This window comes from Hippopotamus amphibius, chromosome 1 (genome assembly GCF_030028045.1).
Source record: "Hippopotamus amphibius kiboko isolate mHipAmp2 chromosome 1, mHipAmp2.hap2, whole genome shotgun sequence".
Lineage (NCBI taxonomy): Eukaryota > Metazoa > Chordata > Mammalia > Artiodactyla > Hippopotamidae > Hippopotamus > Hippopotamus amphibius.
In genome coordinates, this window is record NC_080186.1 from 194228570 (window position 1) to 194245559 (window position 16990).

Genomic DNA, 16990 nt, shown 5'->3' on the forward strand with positions numbered 1-16990 from the left:
AATGAATAGCCCCATGTTAAATTAGTAATATATGTTTGTTCTTTCACAAATAAATTTTCTCCTGAAATACAGACATCTGTCATGAAGTCAATTATCTTGCACAGCATGTGCCGTAAAAGCACATAAAAGAAATAATATACTACATTTGCTTATTTGAAAGTGATCAGGAATTCGCAGCTCCATGCTGGCATGTCTTTAATTTCATGGTGTTAAGAAAAAACTATAGGAGTATGAAATAGCAAACCCTTTCCTACTTGTGTACTAATTCAATTACCTATCATGATGTATGTAGGAGGAAACATTTTCCCCATTAACTGACAGAAGCATTATGGGCCTGTTGTCTTGTTTTCCTCTACTAACCCTTGTAGAATGTGAACATGAAGTTTCCTTTGAAAACAAAGGGATCTCCACACTTCGATCAGCTCTGGGGTGTGCAGAAGAACAAGACTAGAAATGGCATTCTAAGTACATAAATTATCATTTAAATGAGGCTAGACTTTTAAGAAATGTATGCATCAAACAGACCTCAAGATGTGAAAAGTACAGTAAGAGACAGGCTGGTCAAACGTCCTTGATGTGATGAAAATATGAAACCTTTCTTTCTTTTCTCAGGCAAACTCCCACTCCTCCTCCTTTCACTGCATGATGCACATATAAATAAAATACCAAAATATTTTGCAGAAAGCTCTGCCAGGTTAGGTACACAGGGCCTGCTTGAGTACCTCACATTACCTTATCTTGTGACACTTTAGAATAGACTCGAAAAAAAATTTTAAGAGGAATATTTTAATAGCTTCCCAGAGAGTAGAATGGATTATCATTATGGTATAAAGGGCATCATTCATTTTTAATTCTTGGCTCTACAAGTGTTCCCTGCCCAGACTGTAGTTGATACTTAAAGGACCTAATTATGATTCATATATCCCACATTCCCCAGGAGTTGGTCTAATTTCACACAATCCCTCTATTCAGAGGAGAAAAATATGTTTCAGTCTTAGTGGCTAGGCATAGTGATTCTTGATCCTGACGGCACAGTGAAATCACCTAGGGAGCTTCAAAAATCCCAGTGCCCTCAACCCTGCTTCAGACCAAATAATCAAGACTCTCTGGCGGTGGGGCCTAAGGATACAGGTCATGTAATTCCCTAAGTGGTTCTTATGTGTAGTCAGGGCAGCCATTGGTAGAGTATAAACACCTTGCAAATAAAAATAAAACCATTCTTGTTTAATATGTTATTTAATATGAGCTCATCTACCTATTAGGTGCAGTTTTTTACTTTTTTTAACCAAGAAAGTTGTTAATTTGTTTTGACATGTTAAGTTTTTCATACCAAATTATGTTCTCTCTACCTAGCTTTCTGGTTAAGATAGCAAGGCTGGCTCACAATGAAAGTCCATGACCTACTCTCATTCTGGTGGGTTTGTTACTAAAATCAAAGCCATAGATCACTGCAGAAAAACAGACTTGAGGGAAATTGAATCTTATGTCTTAAATTCCTTCAAGTAATACCCTTGAGCTATTAAACCATTATCCAACTTAGCAGTTAAAAAACAGATACATGTTATAATTAATTCTTTCTATAAAGTCCAAGGGTTAGAAACAAAATAATTACAAAAACAACCAGGAGCATCAATTTTATGTAGATTCAGCACTAATGAAGAACCAAATATTTGATTCTGAAAAAAGAGTGTTAAAATGCTACCAGCAATATCACGTAAGTAGTTAATACTTTGCATATGCTTTGGAATGAAAATAAATCTGACTCCAAAGAGAATACGTGATAAGTTTTATATATAATATAATGATGTAAGCTATAAAAACTTTCCCCATACACAATTTGGTAGGATGCAGTAAGGAGGGGGTAGGTGGTATGGGGAATGTAAGAAGGAAATCAATTAATAGGAAATGAATTTATTGGAGAGGTTGAAAACGCTAATAGTATTTCACTGGATAGTAGAGATAAGATCAAGTCAAGTATGAGTAAATACTACTTTTCTCCACTACCTTTTTTGGAAAGGTTACTAGCAGTGTGAGAAGTTCGTATAGAAGAAAGGACTACAATAATCACTGAATCCCTAGGAATTTCTGGAAATCAGTGTCTCCATCACTGCTCCACAAACTTTGTTTTTGTTTTAAATAAGAAATTGATTTAGGGAATTCCCTGGCGGTCCAGTGGTTAGGACGCTGAGCTCTCACTGCTGAGGGCCCAGGTTCAATCCCTGGTCAGGGAACTAAGATCCTGCACGCCATGTGGCACGGCCAAAAAGAAAAAAAAAAAGAAATTAATCTAATTTCTTACCAGATGGACTAATTTAATTTCTGAATGAAAAGTGAGAATCCCACTTACTTTTTTCCTTTTAAAAATAATTTTATTGAGATATAACTGACATACAATAAACTGCATATATTTAAATTGTACAATTTGATAATTTTTTCTTATTACTCATCTATTTTATACATATTAATGTATATATGGCAATCCCAATCTCTCAATTCATCCCGCCCCAACCCCCCCACCCCTTTCGCCTCTTGGTGTCCATATGTTTGTTCTCTACATCTGTATCTCTACTTCTGCCTTGCAAACTCACTGATCTGTACCATTTTTCTAGATTTCGCTTATAACCCCACATATTTTTCAAGTGAAAAATATACAAAGAGTTCTTAGTACATGTAGATGAAATTAGAAAGACTGATAGATTCTTCAAAAATATTTGAGAGTATGATCTCAATTTTGTTGAATATGAGAAAAATGTATCATAGCTTTCCTGGACTTTCCAAGACAAGTATATGATACATTTATTATTAGAAAAATGATCAGTGTTATTTTTAAAAGGCATAATCTGTAACCTTTGTCATAGCATTCTGTTTCTTTCCAGGGACTTGAAAACTGAAAATGAAGTACATTTGCTGCACAGTTTTCTTTCTCATCATCTTCGTATTTTATTTTCATTTTGCAGCTGTAGATTTGCATCTCTATTTAAGTTCTTAGTGGGATGGCTTTGGAGGTTTGGTTTCAATAAGAAAAAGCCCCAGATGTATAAAGAATGGCATAGATTTTCCAGTCATATTTAGAAGCAAAAGAAGACTACGCAGGGTGTTGAAATTTTTTCTTTTTAACGTGAATGGGAATACAAGACGTCAGAATACCTGACTCATTATCGTGCATTTGTTGCTAACGAGTTATGTGACAGGCACATCGCTTCTCCTCTCTGGGTGACTTTTTTTTCAATACACAGTGAGGGGTTGGCCTAGGGGACTGAAAATTTCTTTCAAAATTGACATGAGATTATTTTATGAAAAAAATACAAAAATTAATACAAGGAGATGCTTTGAGATTAGATCCCTATGTTTCTGAAATATTGATGGCTACAACAAACAGCTATTTTTAAATGCCAACGTTTTCTTGATGCTTGAGAAGCCAGGTACTATGCTATTGCCTTTGTAAGAGGGTGCTGTGCTGGGAGGATGCTCCAGTGGGCATTTATACTCTCCTGAGATAAAGGCCTGAACCTCCCGGAAGGATACTTGAGACACTGAATGCCTGAATACCGGGAGCAGGTATGGAGGGATGGGTCAAAGTGTACTCTGGTCAGTGGCAGCCACATTGTTCCCAGCAGCAGAGCAATCAGAGAGATGGTCAGTGGGGGGGTCATTGTGTGGGAGTACAGGAAATAGAAGTTATAAGTAGCAATAGCAAATATCCAAGTGTGTTTCCCTCTCTGCATTGTATCCATTTTTTCATCCCCATATCCTACCTTTGCTGAGTTTTAGAGAATGAAGGGAAAGGTGTGGGTCAATGCTTAGGTAAGAACTGAGACAGACATTTGTAACAGCTGCAGTGTGGGGAAATTATGGTGGTCACAGTGCAGAGGGAAAGGCAAGGAAGAATCCTGGGACGGATTTGTGGAACCTGTAGTGGTCCTTGAATTGCCTGAGAAGGGGAATATAGCAAAAGGCAGCCCTTCCTATCAATCCAGCAAAGTGGAGGCTTGGATTATTGTTTGAGTATTAAAGAGAATGCGTCTGAGCTTGGGTAATTGATTATTGATTATTGAGGACATTTGGGTTACAAGAGACATAGCCTATTTGTTGAATGCTTACTACGTGTCAGGCACTGTACTGTGTTCCTCCCTTACTGCATTTTGCTGTCTTTCCAGAAAAAAAAAAAAATTAGAGAAATATACTCAATCAAAAAATAGTTCTCATCCTTTCTTACCATGGCTGCTCCATTAATCACCAATCCATGGCTATACATTAATAAATATGTGGCCTTTGTTTTTCATTTTACGATTTAAAAAAAATCCACTGTGGTAGGCAGAATAATGGCTTCCAAATTTGTTTACACCCTAATCCCTGGAGCCTGTGCATATGTTACTTTATGTGGCAAAAGGGACTTTACAGATGTGATTAAGGTTAAGGACTTTGAGACAGGGAGATCTTCCTGGATTATCTGGGTGGGCCCAATCTAATCATATGAATCCTTCAAAGTGGATTAGGAAGGCAGGAGATTTGGTCAGAAAGATTCAATGATGGAAGAAGAGGCAGGACAGATGAGACATGAGAACGACTCAACTGCCATTTCTGACTTTAAAGCCATGGAATACAGGTGAGTCTAGAAGCTAAGAATATCTCCTGGCTAACAGCCAACAAGGAAACAGGGTCCTCAGTCCTACAACCCCGAGAAACTGAAGTCAGCCAACAACCTAAATGGACAAGAATATGGATGCTTCCCTAGAGCCTCCAGAAAGGAACACAGCCCTCCAGCACCTTGATTTTGGCCTGGTGAGACTCACTTTGGACTTCTGACCTACAGAACTGTAAGATAAAACATTTGTGTGTTCCAAGGTGCTGAGTTTGTGGTAATTTGTTACATCAGCAATAGAAAAGCAGTACACCCACTAGATTTTGAATGGACGCTTAGACCCATTCCTCTTCACTTTTGACTCCTGGTACCTTGCATGAGATTGACATTTAGTTTGAATGACTATCAGATGAAGAAAGTAAAATAAAAAGGGAGGGAGGGAGAGAGGCAGAAATTTAGGTTCCTGGACCCCAGTTTCAATGTGTGTGTGTGTATGTGTGTGTGGTCTTCCCTACACCAACAAGCAGTTCTCAGACACCAACAATTCTGACGCTATCTACCCAGAGATAGCGTCAGATGCCGCAGGTAAAGAGCTCAGTCTCACAAAACCACCCTCCACGACAGCTAGCTTCACAATCCCAGGTCATTACTTGTTCTTCTGACTGACTGGCTACAAATGAAGGTTCTTAAGACCACCTCCAACTCAGGATGCCAACTGTAAGTCCAGGTTGTTACTTGTACCACTGACTGACTGGCTATAAATCAGAGGTTCCTGCAACCCTCTTCTTGAGTTCTATTAACTGGCTTGAGTGGCTCACAGAACTCAGGAAACCCATTTACTCACTAGATGACTGATTCGTTACAAAGATACAGATGAGAGATACATAGACAAAGCCCCATAGCCTGAGGAGCTTCCTTCCTTCTGGAGCCTCCTGCCTGGTATGGTGGCACATGGCAGCTCTCTGAACACCCTCTCTTTTGGAGTTTTTATGGAGGCTTCATTACATAAGCATGATTGATTAATTCATTGGCCATGAGGTGGTTGATTCAACCTCTACCCCCTCTCCCCTCCCTGGAAGTCAAGGGGTGGTACTGAAAGTTGGTTCCCCTGGCAACCAGCTGCCATCCTTAGGTACTTTCCCAAGGTCACCTTATTAACATAAAACCAATTGTGGTAGAAAGGAGCTTATTATGCATAACGAGACACCCATTTCAACTTTATGGCTTTGAAAGCATTTTCTGGAACTGAGGACAAGAGACCAAATATTATAACAAAAGATTTTCCCATTGCTCTCATCACTCAGGAAATTCCAAGGGGCTTGGGAGCTATGCGCCAAGAACAGCGGATGAAGACCAAGTATATATGAGAAAGATATTTTGGCCATCTGAACGACCAAATATATATATTTCTCTTTATAAATCACAATATCACTGGGAGACATAACATAAGTCTTTAATTTCCATAAATATTTTTGGAAATGTGAAAGAGCAAATCTGTATCTAGGAATCAACTACAGGTTTGGAGATGGTGGGACAGAAAAGGAGTGGAATAGAAGGTCAATATGTCACAGCTCATGTTTGGAGAGCCTTATTGCATTATACTTTTGGGTGGATGAAAACATTTTAGCATGCCCGAACAGTTCATGCCTTCTAACCCATCTACTAAGCTACCTTTGTCCAAAAGCCTTGTCAAAAGACCTTTAGAATTGTTATTCCTTCATCCCAAATCCAAGTAATAATTTTAGAGCATTGGAGATTTGTATAGTTTTTCCTCTGCACCAGTATTGTTAGTTGAAAATTAACTTGTTATAATCTTACCCAAATGCATCATGAATTATTCATCACACACGTATTTCCTTATATGCCCACAATGACCACCCTAGATCAAGTCCTTTTTATTTGTTTTCAACTTTGCAACTTGTGAAATGTATCACAACTACTAAAGTGCATATAAAATGGACCTATACAGTTAAATAATAACAAAAGAAACTCAGCTGCTGTGAAATGAAATCAAAATGGAGTCAGTATTGCTAAGAGAGAGCTCTCAAATGGAGCTGGGAGGTCATTAAGGAAGTGTGACTTATGCATGTCTCAGCCTGGATGGAATCTGACCTTCTGAACTGAGGAAGTCATCAGAACACCTGCCGGAAACTCAAGATACTTATTGAACTGTAAAATAACTGGTGACAGTCTATCTACTTATCAGACTCCTATCCTAAAACAACTTATGATTTTTTAAGTTGCTTTAAATATTATCTGACTCAAGTCAGAGTCAATCACAATTCCTGCCAGGCAACTTTCAACAACCTCATGACTTTTTGGCTTTTTGGCTTTATAAGCTCCTGACTTTTCCTTCCTCGGAACACTCTTTTGGGATTACCCAAATCTGTGTCTCCCGAATTGCAGTTCTTAAGACCCCCAAATAAACTCTTTTCTTATTTGCATCCTCTCGCATTATTTTTTGGCTAACACTATACACATACAGTTTTAGAAGCAGGATCTTGCCAGAACCGCAGAAAGGCCCTGTGTGCCCCTCCTCAGGCATACACACTTCCTTTCCCCAGAGGTGAATAACACCCTGAGCTTTATGTCATCCCCTTAGCATTCCTTATAGGTTTTCCACATTTGTATGTATTTCTAAACAAAATATAGTTATTTTATATGTTTTTGAAATTTAAAAAATGAAATGTGCTACTAAAACAATTCACAAGAGAATTTATGTATGTATACACACAAATATACAAATAAATGTTTAACTGTGTGTATAATTAGCAAAGTAATATAGACAATTCTCGCAAGCAAATTTGTATGTGTATATACATATATAAATACATCTAAATGTGTGATATAATTAAGATTATATATAAAATTATCTTGTGAATTGTCTTTTTTCCAGTCAACATTATGATTTAGTGGTTCTTACCTGTTGATGGAACTGCATAGTTCACTCAATTCATTGCTCTGTGTGAATATACTACAATGTATTTATTCTACTCAATGAATATTTGAGAGATTTCCGAGATTTTACTGATGCAAATAATACTGCAGCATACATTCATATCCAGGTTTTCTTTCTTTTTTTTTTTTTTTAATATTTATTTATTTAATTTTTTTGGCTTCATTGGGTCTTTGTTGTTGTGCATGGGTTTTCTCTATTTGTGGCGAGCAGGGCCCACTCTTTGTTGCCGTGCTCGGGCTTCTCATTGCAGTGGCTTCTCTTGTTGCGGAGCACAGGCTCTAGGCACAGGCTTCAGTAGTTGTGGTACACGGGCTTAGTTGCTGTGAGGCATGTGGGATCTTCGCAGACCAGGAATTGAACCTGTGTTCCATGCATTGGCAGGCGGATTCTTAACCACCACGCCACCAAGGAAGTCCCCATGTCCAGGTTTCCTAATGCATATGTGAAGAGTTTCTTTAGGAACTACACCAAGGAGCAGAATTGCTGGGGCCATGGAGTATGTGCCTATGCAGCTGTACCAGGTAGTGCCAAATTGTTTTCCAAAGCTGTTGCACTAATTCATCCTTATTACTTTTCTAAGACTCTTAATTGGTGTTTCTACCTCCAGTTCTACTCTAAATCAGTCTATCATGTCTACTACCGTTAGTCTGGTCTACCTAAAATGCTACTTTCAGCACGATTTCCACACATCCTAAATGCTAATTTTACTATAGCAACTTAATGTCTACATCAACAAATCCAAACTCTTTTGACATCTTTTCAAGGTTCTTTTGACTTCTCAATGAAAATTCTTTGTGCTAAATAAGCTGATCTTTGTAGTTTTTTCCCCCTTAATGCATGTCCTTTTTTGCTTTTGAGCTTTTGCTACTAAAACTCCTGCCCAGAATCCACCCCTTTTCTCTCTGTTTCCTGAGTACTACCCGTTTTTCAAAGCCTGTTAATGTAATTTGAAGATCCAATTGACTTTATTCCATGCTTCTCATGAATCAGGCAGCCTCCCATCTAGTATCAATAAATGGAAGGCACTCTGAGGAGTGGTACAAAATGGAGGGTTTTTAAAGAAGGAGTGTGGGGCAAAGAAGTTATTAACAAAAGAAAAGAAACAATTGTTTCAGACCAGGTCACCTTCTCTTGGGGGAAAGGCAAGTTCTGTCATGCAGATTACCTCTTCTAGCTTTGAGAGATGGAGACAGCCCGCATGACAGATTATCTCACTAATGCTGACCAGAAAATTCTAGACTGGTGGATTAAGATTACATTCCCAGGGAAGGTTGAAACTGTGACTTGGTCAGGTATTAAATCTAGGTTTGGTATCATGGGCTTTAGCACAAATGATGCCATTTTCGGCCTGTGGTTTTCTCTTTAACACCTGCTTTTCTATGAAATGTTCTTTGGCTATTACCATCTGCATTCCCTGAAGTCTCATAGCACTAAAAATAGATTTTTCAGTCACTAAAACACAATTTGGATGTTCATATTGTATGAATTCATGATGTATGCAAAGAAAAAACCAGGGTAAGGAGCTTGCATTCAGAACAAAATATCCATCGATTATGCATTATTCCTCAAACAGAAGCTAGATGATAATTTGTCATGGATACTTAAAAAGGGAATCAAGGGTTACCTGGTAAGTTGGACCTGATCATCACTACTGTCCCCTTCACTGTATGATCCCATGGGTCTTTGACTTGCCACGAGAGATGTGGCGTGGAGCCCTCTACATTCTGATCTCAACCTTCCTTTCTTTCTTCATCTGTCAGCAGGCACTGACAGGACCCTGTGCTCTAATCCAGTTGGTCTTCCTATCTTCCAAATTCATTCTTCTGGCCTGTTTCCAAGTGTCTGCTCAGGTACCTCCCTCTACAAGGAGGACCTCAACACGCTGCCCTGCTGAGCTAAGTGCTCTTCATCCTTCAAGAACTGTCTAGGAAGCCTCTCCAGGCCATCCTAGTTTACTATGATCCTCTTCTCTCATAGAATTTTTGGTGCTTAACCCATATTGCCTTGTACAGTTAGCTGTCTTTTTATGTATAAACTTCAAAATCAACAACCATGACTTAAACTCAGCTGAACATAGGGTCTTGAACAGTGGGGTTATTCAAAGACTAACTCTTGATTGACAGTTGATGGATACTGTTGAAATAACTCTGATTCTGGTTTCTATTTTAGTTTTATAGATGGCAGATACATTTTACATTCAAAGAAGATTATACTTCCTACATTGGATTTACTCACATCAGCAAGATTTATGCTTGAATTCTTAACTGGAATAGTGTTTTGTGATGGTTATTTTTGTTCTGTTTTGTTTTTTTTACTTTATCAGGCTGCTAGTATTAAATATATAATGAAAATCAGGATATGGGACACATACAATCCATGGATGTTGCCAGAGTTCTATTGTATCCACAGTAGGAATACTTGGCATCTGTGCTATTTCGATACAGTGTAAGTCCCCTATTTCTAACCTAATCTTTAAGCTTTTTGAATATTTGCTACTGTTGTTTTCTTTGTGTTAGACCTAAGAAAGACCAGCTTCTAATACAAGATGGTTCAGCCTAGGATTGCTGAAAAATTGTATCTTAGTTTTCAAATCTTAGTATTTTTTGACACATAAATTTTCTTTTAAGCCTAGCCTCATTTAAATGCTAATGTCTGTTTTCATGCGGCCTGTTTCTTGTTCTCCTCTGTATATCCTCAGAACTGATCTGAGTGTGGAGATTCCATTCACTTCAAAGGAAACTTCACGCTTAGATCCTCTCCACAGGGGTGCTCAGACTAAGACAAGAAATGATCCCTATAGCTTTCCCCTCCTGCATTTGTGAGGAAAATAAAAAGAAAGATTTCCCAATGCATTTAACATTCTAAGTAATTGAATCAGTAGCATATATTGGAGCATTCATACACTACTGCGAGTTCACAGTCTTAAAGACATTAACACTGGGACATTAAAGGTATGTCCGTATGGTAATAGAATATTCTAGTGTACCTATTACTTTCAAACAAACCATATACTATGTTATTACTCTCATGTGCATATGTTGGGAATGGTCTCATGCTGTGGGAGATAATTGACTGCATGATAGATAGACATACTTTACATGCAAAAATATTTTAAAGGGAGGACAAAATACATTACCTCAATATGGTCATAGATAGCATTAGCTATTAAATGTCCAATAGGTGTTTTTATCTGTGGTTTGTAAATTGCAATCAATCCTTTATTCAGCTGTTATCTTGAATCTTAAAATTCTTTCCTTCTGTTTTTATTGGAAGCCTCAGAACATTTTAGAGGTCATCGGTTTGGAGATAGGAAGTGATTATTTAAATTGCCAATACTCTATTCTCAAAGATACAGTGGTAGAGAAATTTCAAGCGCGTGTCTGCAGGGCTGAGTTATTCACCCATTCATTCTTTATCCAACAAACACTTATTGAACACCTAGTGTGCGCTAGTTACTGTTCTAGGAGCTGAGAAATTCTAGTTGAACTAAAGAAGCAAAAATTTTGTTCCAACAGAGCAGTGGCTGTCAAAAATGTAGTTCCTAGAACCCTGGGGGTCTCTTACCCCTTTCGGGGGTGGGGGTGGGGAATCCATTAAGTCAAAACATGTCAACATTTGAAAGATTTGCATGACTCAGTGAACCAATATTTTTCAAATGACCACCTGTGACGTTACTGAATCATTTTGTGGGTAAAAGATTCATTTAAAATGCAAGATGGACTAGTTGATTTTAATATAAAGAACTATTGTGTGGAGTGTTTTGTAAATTTCTCTTAGACCTGGTGATTGATTATGCTTTAAACTCCTATATTTTTGCTGATTTTTGTCTGAATGTTCTATCAATTGTTAAAAGAGGGGTAATCACCAGCTATCTTGTGGCTTTGTCTAGTTCTCCTGCAACATTACTTTTTCTCTTTTCTTTTTTTCTGACAGCACCACATCCTTCCCAAATCTGTGAGCCAATAAATTATCTTATTGTTATGCCAGTTTCAGTTGCATTTCTACCATTTACAGTAAACTTAAGTCCTAGACTAAAGTGACGTTCCAACCAGTCATTCCATAATAACATTATTTCTCAAACTAGTGTCTACAAACACATTTTTAGAATGTCCAGAAAATTATACCAATTTTAAAATGTTCATTTTAATTTCAATTCTAACTTAATGTAAAAATAGTCTGGTATAGTTGAGGACTGCCATGTAATTTCATTCCTTTTGTTTGTCACAAGTCATTTTTGTAAACTGAAGAGAAAGAAATACTGGTGGTTTAGTTAGACATCAAACTCTAGAACTCGACTGCCTGGGTTTGAATGCTGACACCATCTCTTATAATTTACTCTAACTTTTGGTCGCTAGTATCTTTGTCTGTAAAATAGAGAAAATGATAGTACTAATCTCATAAGGTTGGTGTGAATATTAAAGGAGTTGATATGTGTAGTGATCTTAGAATATTGTCTGCCACATACTAACTGCTCAATAATGTTCTTATTACGTAAATAATGTTTCTGAGTCAAGTGAAGGACATGTAACATCAAATATGCTATAAATTTTGCTATAGTTTTAATAGAGAAAAATGGTAAAAGAAATGACATTTTACACACATTCATACAATGGAATATTTTACAGTAGTTAAATATTCCATGCAGTAATATCATATGGATAGATATTGCAATTTATAATAAAGGAAAAATGTCTCCAAATAGTATAATATCATATTTCTCCTTCTATGAAGTTATAAACTATAAAATTAAATAGGTACTTTTTAGAAATATATAAACCTTTTTAAAGCATATATAAAGCTATGTATTGAAATAAAATTATATTTTAAAAAGCAAAAAGGACGATAAAGACAGAGTTCAGGTTGCCATGGGTGGGAGGAGCCTAGGGAATAGAATGATAGGGCTGTATTGTGAGTAAATTATTGTCAAGATCTTAAGTTTTATTTTGAGTGGTGGGATTACTGTCTTTTATAATATTGTAAAAATTAATTAGATAACTAAATAAAAGGAGGAACATGAAGACATCAATGATGAGAATGTGCCCTTAACTAAAGTTTATAATTTATCTAATTTTGTGCATCTGAATTCCAATGAAAACGAGAGAGAGAGAGAGAAATGTGTTACACACGGCACAGGGTACTACATACATGCCGATGAATCTTGCTACCAGAGCAGTATTATATTCCTGTTAGAAGGGGCAGTTTTGTTTCAGCAAAAATCATCTATCACATTAAGTTGATGTTAAGAATTTGAGGGTTTTTTGTTTGTGTTTAGTTTATAATTTAAAAATTGAATTTAATAGTTGTCCAAGTGGTTATGCAATGGAATTTATACCTAGTTTTTAGTTTATATTATATTGGAGATGATTTAAGGACTCATCGGAGAGTCTGTGAAATTATTTTTACTTCAAAAAGATTCTATTCTTTATTCACCTTTAGGAGACACAGCACTGTACTTTCAATGGTTCCATTCTCAAGCTCCTTACTCCAGAGATTCCCAAAATGAAATCCAGGGATGGCTGAGGGATGCTGAGACACTTTCAGGGTTATGCCACACAAAGTATAAAAGACCCCACAACCGTGAGATTAAACTGCAAGAAGACAGTTATTTGTCTTTTTTGCTCTCACAAGTGTACAGTGGAGTTTTCCAGAATTTATGAGACATATGGTATCACAAGAGATGAACTGTAGAAGTAGATTAAGAGAAGCCAGAATTTACATTTAATACTGGCTTTTAAAGTTAGGCATTAAAGGTATTTGTCAAAATGTAAATAATAATATTTTTCTCACTGCATTTCTTTCACTGTGGAAAATATAGGGTATATTTTCATAAATACATTATTAGCGTTACCATGTAATGGGTTTACGATGGTTATTTTTGAGATGAGTAAATAAATAAATATAAAAAAATTTCTGCTTTACTTTCTAATACAATAAATATTAATACATATTGTCCATATAAACAAAAACTCTTTGGGGTCCTCAATAATTTTTAAGAGTATGAAGGGATACAGAGACCAAAAACTTTGAAAACTGCTGCTTTAACCTATCTCCTCTTTTTTTTTTTAAGCTCTTTATTGGGGTATAATTGCTATATACTCTTGTACCAGCTTTTGAGGTACACCAAAGTGAATCAGCTGTATTTATACATATGTCCCCATATCCCCTCCCTCCCGTGACTCCCTCCCACCTTCCCTGTCCTGGCCCTCTGAGGCATCACCCATCATCGAGTTGACCTCACTTTGTTATACAGCAACTTCCCACTAGCTATCTATTTTACAGTTGGTAGTGTATATATGTCTATGCTACTCTCGCACTTCATCCCAGCTTCCCCTTCGCCACCCCCCCCAACCCTGTGTCCTCCAGTCCATTCTTTGCATCTGCATCCTTATTCTTGCCCTGTCACTGGGCTCATCAGTACAATTTTGTTGTTGTTGTTGTTAGATTCCTTATATATGAGCTGGCATATGGTATTTGTTTTCCCTTTCTGGCTTACTTCACTCTGTATGACAGACTCTAGGTCTATCCACCTCATTGCATATAGCTCCATTTCATTCCTTTTTGTGGCTGAGTAATATTCCATTGTATATATGGCCTGCGTAGGGTCTTCATTGCTTCATTTTGGTTGGAGCATTTAATCCATTTACATTTAAGGTGATTATTGACATGTGTGTTTCTATTACCATTTTCTTAATTATTTTGGGTTTGTTTTTGTAGGTCTTTTCCTTCTCTTGTGTTTCCTGCCTAAAGAAGTTCCTTTAGCAATTGTTGGTAGGCTGGTTTGGTGGTGCTGACTTCTCTTAACTTTTGCTTGTCTGGAAAGCTTTTGATTTCTCTGTCGAATCTGAATGAGATTCTTGCTGGGTAGAGTATTCTTGGCTGTAGGTTTTCCTCTTTCAGGACTTTCAGTATATCCTGCCATTCCTTTCTGGCCTGCAGAGTTTCTGCAGAAAGATCAGCTGTTATCCTTATGGGTTTTCCCTTATATGTTATTTGTTGCTTTTCTCTTGCTGCTTTTAATATTTTTTCTTTGTGTCTAATTTTCGTTAGTTTGATTAATATGTGCCTCAGTGTATTTCTCCTTGGGTTTATTCTGTATGGGACTCTCTGCGCTTCTTGGACTTGATGAATTATTTCCTTTCCCATGTTGGGAAAGTTTTCCACTATAACTTCTTCAAATATTTTCTCAGACCCTTTCTTTTTTTCTTCTTCTTCTGGGATGCCTATGATTCAAATGTTGGTGTGCTTAATGTTGTCACCAAGGTCTCTGAGACTGTCTTCCATTCTTTTATTTCCTTTTTCTCTTTCCTGCTCTGTGGCAGTTATTTCCCCCATTCTATCTTCCAACTCACTTATTCGTTCTTCTGCCTCAGTTATTCTGCTGTTTATACCATCTAGAGTATTTTTAATTTTGGTTATTTTGTTGTCCATTACTGTTTGTTTGCTCTTTAGTTCTTCTGAGTCCTTATTAACTGTTTCTTGTATTTTCTGTATTTTGTTATTGAGATTTTGGATCATTTTTACTATCTGAATTCTTTTTCAGGCAATTTTCCTATTTCCTCTTATTTTTATATTCTAACTAGGAGTGCACTGAAATTCATAAAACATGAAATACTGTCATGTCTCATACTACACTGTGCAGCTGGAAATTTATACATAACTGAGAGGAAACAGGGGAAGCACAGAAGGTTGTCAAGGTGACAGGCTCGTGAGAAGACTTGGAGGCAGACTCTTGGTTGAGAGGAAGCAGGTGGGCAGATATGCAGTATTGGATAGATAGACAGTTAAAACCTGTGGAAATTCTGGAAGAATAAGCTCAGAATTTCCACATGAATGGCATAAAAGAACACCAAGACAGTGGGGGAGGGGGAAACAAGAGAATGTGGTCATGGATGTCTGCCCTTCGTTTGGCAACTCAGTGTGCTTTCCATGCCGACATGGCCTGCCGAGTAATGTCTCTGGTCAGTTTGCCTGGAGGCCCAGAACGTTGAGAGCAGGATGGCATTTTTGTTTAAAGTATGTGCACGTGTACACACACATACACACACACACAATGAAGAATGCTCAGATCTCTGTCAGATACATACAAATCACTTCCCATAAACTCCTGGAAAAAACTGCATTTCCTATAGATAAATTCTATTTCTATGTGATGGAAAATGCAGCGTCTGGTTTTTGTTTTTTGTTTTGGTATTCATGTCACTGGAGTGAGATGAACCATATTTTAGGCATTAATAAATAAAGGCTTCTCAGTCTTTGCCTAAATTACATAGGAATATAACTCCAAATAATAAATTTAACAAGAAACAGATTTTTAAACAAAATTGTGCCATGTGTGAAAAGCTTATTAATAAAACCTGTGAAAAATACATATTTTGAAATCTAATATTAGCTTAAAGGCTTCCATTTCATGAAACTAGCTAGCAATATTATCATTCCATGCCCTGCTTTTTAGCCCCTCAGCTTTGTTGTTTTCTCAGAAAAATATAGACACTGTTCATTTTATTAAGACTTGGAATATTTTTAGACCCACACACCATTCTTCACGTAATTGACAAATTACTTCTCAGACATTTAAAAAAAGAATTCTGCTCCCTTAAGTACTTCACCAATAAACTTTGATCACGTTTATCATGTTTTATGTAATTGTCTCACACAGACATTTGTCTTCAGGATATAAATACCACCCACATAATAGAATTTATGACAGGATATCTGAGGCCATGGCATGTGCAAAGCTTGCCGCCTTTCTCTGTCCTTAACTCAGGCTGTCATTCTGTTCAGTTTGGTGTCTAAGGAAGAATGTGCCAATGTCTCTATTTTTCCTGTTGCTTTTCTGAGGTTCAAAAACACAGAAATTATCTTATTTCAACAGAAGATCCTGCTGGCAACAAGAAAGCATGAGAATCTTCAAAGATTTCTTTTAAGGGTGGAAATTATCCCATAAATTCCTGCAGGCTTAAGAATCCTTCATGATATTTTCTCTGCAGGCCCTCACCTTTGTCCTCCATCCTCCCCCAACTCACCCCTCATTCTAGTAGTACACCCTAAATTTCATTGCTTCCAGTAGCAAGAGAACCTGCTGAGATCCAGACTCTATCCATCAGGGCACAGTTCTCTCAAACTGATGTGCTGAGCTACTAATACTAAGGAGAGAAACAAATTGATTTTAAAAAATCAGTAAAATGTAAACTTTGTGAATTCAAAAACAGTGTTTAGGATTTCTATATTCTAATGCATTTTTTTGGTATTTGCACAAGTAAGGCACTGCAGAAAAAGTGGAGAGGTGTTGGAATGAGCTGAAGAAGAGGATGAAATACTCCTCACTTCATATATTGATCATAAGCAACCGAAAAACAAAAATTTTTTTCTGTTCAGCAGCTAATATGGTAGTTTTCACAATTCCAGTTTTGTTTTAAAATACACTCAAAGGAAAACAGAAACATTTATAA